Raw genomic sequence first — 7,405 nt, forward strand, 5'->3', positions numbered from 1 at the left:
GGCGGGCATTCCCATACATGTTAAATATCTTATAGTATATCCTGGGTACAATATATGTGTGCAGAACCGAATTTCTTGTTGCCCAGGAAGAATTGGATTTAGAAGGTAAAAATAACCGGGGAAGGAAAACAGAAATGCACACAGTTTACACTCATTTCCCAGTGTCCTTTTCTGGGGTAGCTGATTCCGTCCATCCTTGATCAAGTGGAACTGAAATAATCTAGTTCTTAATGATTCCGTGATCTGACTTCTCTGCATTTAATTCTTCCATTTCCTAAATGCCCAATACAACCTAACTTCTTTTCCCATTAATCTATGAAAGCATTTTCTCCAAAGTCTCTAATAACCTCCTAATCACTAGACTTAGTGACCTTTTTCTCAGTTCTCCGTTTTTTACTTATCTGCAATATTAATCTCTATCAGCAATTTCCTCTCTTCAAATATCTCTATTTCCTCAGCTTTCAAGATACCATCATTTAATCAAAAAACATTTATTCAGTGTTCATCAGGCCGTGCTGGGAACACAGAGGGAAAAATGAAATAGCGCCTGTTCTCAAGGAGCCTGCATTTGTCAGGGAGGGTATGTGTATGCTTATAAACAAGCCAGATATTTACAAAATGAACCGAAGAGTTATCTGGCGGGCAGACCGAGGGGCGGGGCATCACTGCATCTCCTGGTCTCCGTACCTTGCAGACTGCTCCTTGCCTGTGGCCTATGCTGATTTCTTCCACTTCTCCTAAATGTATCCGTTCTCCAGGCATGCTTTCCCTGAGAAAGGGAAATTCACTCACTGTCGTGGTTTTCACTAGCGCTTCTATGTAGGAAATTCCCAAATGTAAGCCCCGACTCTGACATCATCGCTTGTGCTCAGATCAGTCATTTGTCTGCCGAGCATCACTATTTAGATTTCACAGTCATGGATGCAGAAGTGGGCAGGACCTTAGAGCTCTTCTAGTTCAGTTTTCTTATTTTACAGACGAGGAAAGACATCAGAAAAGTGACATTATTTTGTCCAAGGGGTCACATAAGAAGACAGAAGATCTTGAAGGACAGGGTTGTGAATCGCAGTCCTCTGACTTCTAATGCAGTGTGTTTTTATCTGTATCTGCTGCTTCTTCCTGATTCCTGTCACTTCCAGAACTCAGGGAATCGAAAAGCTAAATAATGATTACCTCAAACCGTTCGTCCCAATACTATCATTCTTTCAGTCACCCAGACTCCTGAAACATCGGCGGCGTCCTTGACTCTCATCACCTACATGTACTTACCAAGTCCTGTTCTTTCTTTTTAGTCTCTTTCATTCTCTTCCTTTCCTCTGCCACTAACTTTGTCCAGTCTCTTACCACATCATTCCTCCTCTTGCAAAAACCGCCCAGCTCCTCTCCCTGCTTCTGATTTTTTCTGATCAATTTATCTTATATGTGATTAAAAAAGCAAACATACTTTTTTTCACAAGTTAATATGCCATCATTCAAGAACCATCAGTGACTCTCGTTTTTTTATTTTTAATTTTTTTTTTATTTTAGCTTTTTATTTACAAGGCATATGCATGGGTAATTTTTCAGCACTGACCCTTGCAAAAGTTTCTATTCCAACTTTTCCCCTGATTCCCCCCACCGCCTCCCTTAGATGGCAGGTAGACCCATACATGTTAAATATGCTACAGTATATGTATATTTGTATACATATCCATACAGTTATTTTGCTGCACAAGAAAAATCGAACTTAGAAATAGGACTTCTCATTATTTGTAAGACAAAATATAAACTCCTTAACTTATTTAACATTCAAAATCCTCCACAATCTAATTTCTACCTACTTCTCCAACCTTATTTCCAATTGCTTCCCTAAACTTTGTGTTTCACCTAAACCAGCCTGTCTGCTCACTGCTCTCTGAAACACGTTATGTACATGTCTGCGCCCCTTTCTTCTCTCTGTTCTCCTTTCTGGACATGTCTTTTCCCCATCTCTGCTTTTCTAAATCCTACCGTTCCTTCAAAATGTGTCTCTCACCCACCTCCTCCAACTGCCTCACTCTCTGATGATCCTGCCTCTGCTTTTCTGTACCACTTGGTACTTAGCATAAGGTATCATCATCATCATCATCATCATCATCATCATCATCATCATCATCATCATCATCATCATCGTTAACAGTAATAATGTTCTCTTTTCCCAACTAGGTTTTAAGCCCTTAGAGTACAGGGCTTTCTGTAACTTAGACCTTCTTACCTCCTGGGCTTCACCTAGGACTCTGCCCATAGCCTAGGCTATGATAGTGATACCAATAATGATGGCAGGAAACCAGTGAACAAACCCTTCCCCTGGTGATCTAGTGCTAAGAGAGGAGAAAGCTTCAGGGATAGGGAGGCCACAAAGGAGGAGGTGCAAAAGGTGTGTGTGAAGCTCCTGGACAACTCCTTACCCTGATGGTCTTGCTTTTCTAGGGTCCCCATGATTCCACTTCTCTCTTTGGGACAATAAGCATAAGAAAATGGGGGGATGGTGCTGAATGTGATGACAGTGGAGTTACAAAAAGAGATAGACAAAGGGAAGACTCCTCAGAGAGACGGGAAGTTTAAGCCATTCTTTTCTGTGTTTTCTGGCAATTTCAGCAATGTCAAACTCTGTGTTTGCAGATAGAGAACAGTTGAACTATGAAGAGAAAGATCTGTGTTTCATTTCTAGAAGTTATTTCGCTCACCAGAGTATTTGAACATTGTGTTTATTAAGTCTGTGTTAGCTATTGGGTGCAATACAAACAAGATAATGTTCCTGCCCATTAAAAAGGTTATAATCTCTTAAGAGATTATTAGACATACATAGATGATTAGAATACAAATTGAAGAATCATTAATAAAAGTAAGGCACAATCCTAGTGATCAATGAGAGTGAGATCACCTCAAGTTTGTAGTGAGTGTGGAGATAGGGTGAGGATGTCAGTAAGGAGAGAATGGAGGGAGAACAGCATTAAGGGAAGCTTACATTTAACAGAAGAAAAAGGGTCATGGAAGAGAGGGATAGAAGGGAGAAGGAAGCAGAAAACCCATGTCATTGAAGCTAGAGTGGAGAGTGTGGAGGAAAGTCTGGGATACTGAGATCTAGGAACAGACTTTGGATTGATCAGTTAGGAGGTCCCTGGTCACCTTTGAGAGGTGGACTCTTTCTCCACTTGATCTCATCTTGTATCTTGTTTATTCATGCTCCCCTCATTCCTGGAATCGATTCTCTTTTCAGCTAGGTGGCTCAGTAGGTTAGAGTGCTGGATCTGGAGTTAGGAAGACTTCGCTTCTCAGATATAACTTTGTTATATTGGCCAAGTCACTTGACTTCTGTCTACCTCATTTGTAAAATGAATATAAATAATATAGGACTTAACCTCTAATGGTTGTTTTAAGGATAAAATGAGATGATCTTTTAAAAGTACTTTTGCAAATTTAAAGCATGCTATAAATTCTAGCTGCTATTATTGTTATCTTCATCTTCATCATCATCATCATTACCATCATTATAATAACTGTTTTCACAGAGGAGAAGAAATTAAGAGGTTGAACCAGGATCAGACCTAGTACTGTTCTATGGCCTGTATATGTAAAGTCCAGGGAATGATGGGGAGACCCTCTCTGAAATTTTTGGTTGAAGGTCCAGAATTAAACTTGTCTCATTGGTAAATCTTGTTGTGATGCAGCTGTAAGCATTTCCCAGCTTTGACTGCCTCCCCTTTGAGATTATTAGGCAATCTCAAATTGGCAGCAAGGGCTTTTTCCCAGAAAGCTGTAAAAGTTCTGGGCTTGTTCTCCCAACAGTCAGAAATGAACTTCTTTCTAAAGCACTTAGCACAGTTCCTGGGACATAAAGGAAACTATATAAAAGCTATTTTCTTCTTTTCCCTTCCCTTCTCCCTAAGAACAAAAGGAAACATAATGGGAACTTCCTAGTGAAAAAATCACAGTGTCTGCTTCTGCCCCTGATTAAACATTATGACCTTAGGCAAGTTATTTAATCTTTCTTTGTGCTTCAATTTTCTCATTAGGAAGATAGATAAAAGACATTCTGCACTTACCACATAAGTTATTGGGAAAATGTGAATGTGTTTCACCACCACCACAGTTTCTTTTTCCTTATGTCTCTCATCTAAGGAGTTTTGCCTTTTACTTTTCTCTGTATGCTTTGGATAGGTCATTTGTTTTTATGCATTTAACTACCTTTCAGATGATGATTTCTAAATCTATATCTACAATCCCAATCACCCCCCCTTTTTTTTTTTTCATATGAACTCCAGTCTTGAATCTTCAAATTCCTACTAGTCACCTTTAGCAGGGAAATGTCTATATCACTTCAAATTCTACACATATAGAGCCAAATTAATAATCTTTCTTCCTGAACCTTTTTTTTTTTTTTTTTTTTGTAGCACCACCAATTTGTTAATCTTCTAGGTTCAAAACTTGGACATCATCTTTGACTTATTCTTATTTTTCATATACTTTCTCTCATCAATCTCTTAAATCCTTCATTTTTTTTCTTTTAAAATGTCTCTCAGGGGCAGCTAGGTGGCTCAGTGGATAGAGCATCAGTCCTGAAGTCAGGAGGACCTTAGCTCAAATCTAGTCTCAGACATGAAACCCTTGTTGGCCTGGGCAAGTCACTTAACCCCAATTACCTCAGCAAAAAATAAATAAATAAATACAATAAAATAAAATGTCTCTCAGAGGTACCATTTCACATCTCTCAGATTGGCTAAGATGACAGGAAAACTGAGACACTAATGCATTGCTGGTAGAATTGTGAACTGATCCAACCATTCTGGATAACAATTTGGAACTATTTCCAAGGATCATCAAACTGTGCACCCCCTTTGATCTAGCAGTATTTCTACTGGGCCTGTATTCCAAAGAGATCATAAAAAAGGGAAAAGGACCCACATGTGCAAAAATGTTTGTGGCAGCTCTTTTTGTAGTGACAAGGAACTGGAAACTGAGTGGATGCTCATCAACTGGAGAATGGCTGAGTAAATTGAGGTATATGAATGTTATGGAAAAAATGGCTATGAAGTTCCTGGACAATTCCTTGCCCTGAGGGTATGGCCTAACTAGGATCCCATGATGCCTTTGGGACCCAGACAGTAAATATTAAAAGGAGAAATGGGGGCGGGGGGGGGGGCTAAGTATGGGCAGAGTGAAAATCTGATAGATACAAAAATAGAAGGGAAGACTCATCTCAGAGAGACAGGTAAGTCCAAGTCATTCTTTTCTGGTTTTGTTTTTTGTGTTTGTTCTTTGTTTTGGCTTTTTAGCAATTTCAGCAATGTCAAACACTGAGTTTGTAGATAGAAAGGAAACATTTGAACTATGAGAAGAAAGGCCTGTGTTCATTTCTAGGAGAGTATTTCATTTTAGACTTACATGAACTGATGCTAAGTGAGATAGTAGAACCAAGAAAACATGGTACACAGCAAACACAAGATAATATGATCAAATATGATGGACTTGATTCTTTTCAACAATGAGGTGATTGAAGGCAATTCCAATGGACTTGTGATGGCATCCAGAGAGAGAACTATGGAGAGTGAATGTGTATCAGAGTATAGTATTTTCACCTTTTGGGGGAGGCTGTTGTTTGTTTGCTGGTTTTTTTTTTCCTCTAGTGTTTTTTTTCCCCTTTGATCTGATTTTTCTTGTGCCACATGATGAATATGGAAATTCATTTAGAAGAATTGCATGTTATAACCTATACTTGTTATTTATAGGAGTAGAAGGAGGAAGAAAAATTTGAAACACAAGATTTTGCAAAGGAGAATGTTGAAAATGATCTTTACATGTATTTGGAAAAATAAAAAAAAACTATTAAAAACCAAAATTAAATAAAAATAGATTATCTCTCAGAGTCCTTTTCTCCTCAGTTTATAATACCACTTCTAACTTACCCCACCTGTTCCAGTCCAGGCTCTCATCATGACATGCTTGGAATATTAGAAAAGAGACTCATGGTTGGCCTTCTGACTTAAGTTTCTTCCATATCCTTAATCCATCATCTTGCATTCTTAGAGCCATTTTTAATAATGAAAAATACAAAGATGCAAAAAACAAAGTACTATACCACTAAATAGCTTGAGAAAAGAACACTTATTTACAATGTGAGAGCTGCTGTAAGAAGGAAGATATGTTACCTTATTTTACTCAATTGGGAACATATACATTGTGAGACTTCCAAGTTTGGGGTGCTTTGCTCATGCGCACAAATCACTGAAATGTTACCATGAGTATGGATTTTGGGATTAATTTTATCAAGTAAAGAAATTCAAAAAATGACATCCATGAATAATGAGCAACTCTCCACATATATGCATATGTGTTCATTTGTGTGTGTGTGTGTTCCCTGTCCTGATGGTCTCACCTTTCTAGGGACCCCGGAATACCATTTCTCTCTTTGGGACCCAGATAATAAGCATAAGAAGAGAAATGAGGGGCAGAGTATAGGGAGATTGAAGATATGATAGACAATGGAGTTACAAGAAGGGGTAGAGGAAGGAGTAAAGAGAAGAGAAGCTCACGTCATTCTTTTCTGTTATTTTTCAGCAATTTCATGTATTGTGTATGCATACGCATATCCATATATATCTCTATAGGAACATGTTTACTTAAAATTTACTTGAAATTCAATTATGAAAGTATTCTGAAAGGAAGTCTTCCAACTCTCCTTTGGTCATGGTCCCACTCTCACTCTCTTGATCTTGACACACTCAAATTCTCACAAGGGAAATTAGATTGTGGAAGGAGATAGGGGGAGAAAAGGTGTGAAGTAGTTTGGGGGACGGGACAGAATTAGGCATCTGTGAGAAACTTGCTCCTCATCTGTTTCTCTGGTGTTCTCTCCCTCTAATCCCACTGGTTTACTCTCTAGGCCTATCTTCAGGCCTACCCTACCCATAGGGCAGAATCTGGCCAATGCAAATAAAAGAGGCTTCAAACCTAGTGATCTACTGCCTCCCGGCTGGCAGAGTGTGGGTGAGATCTGATAATATACTCAACCAGTCATAATAGGGTGGTCTGCTCTAAGACACTGGCAGAGTCAGCTCTGTAAACACCCAAGAAATCATAGCAAAGAAAAGCCTTAAACTAAAGCTTAGCATTTAAAAAATATCTCACATAGTCATTTCTCAGTTATTGTTTCTTTGGCTGATTTTTTATTTTGTAGGTATTTAATCCTGAGACAGAAATCTTGCCTCTATATGGAATATAGATATAATTTGTGGTTTGAAAACTAAATATAGGTCTCTACGACCCACTAGCCTCTAACCTGAAATTCCAATATGGGAAGATTAAATATTGACCTCTTCCTCTTCTGAACTCCTATAGAACTTTAGTTTATATGATTCATACGGCCTATTAGAATATGGTTCTTCCC

Source organism: Sminthopsis crassicaudata, chromosome 4 (genome assembly GCF_048593235.1).
Source record: "Sminthopsis crassicaudata isolate SCR6 chromosome 4, ASM4859323v1, whole genome shotgun sequence".
NCBI lineage: Eukaryota > Metazoa > Chordata > Mammalia > Dasyuromorphia > Dasyuridae > Sminthopsis > Sminthopsis crassicaudata.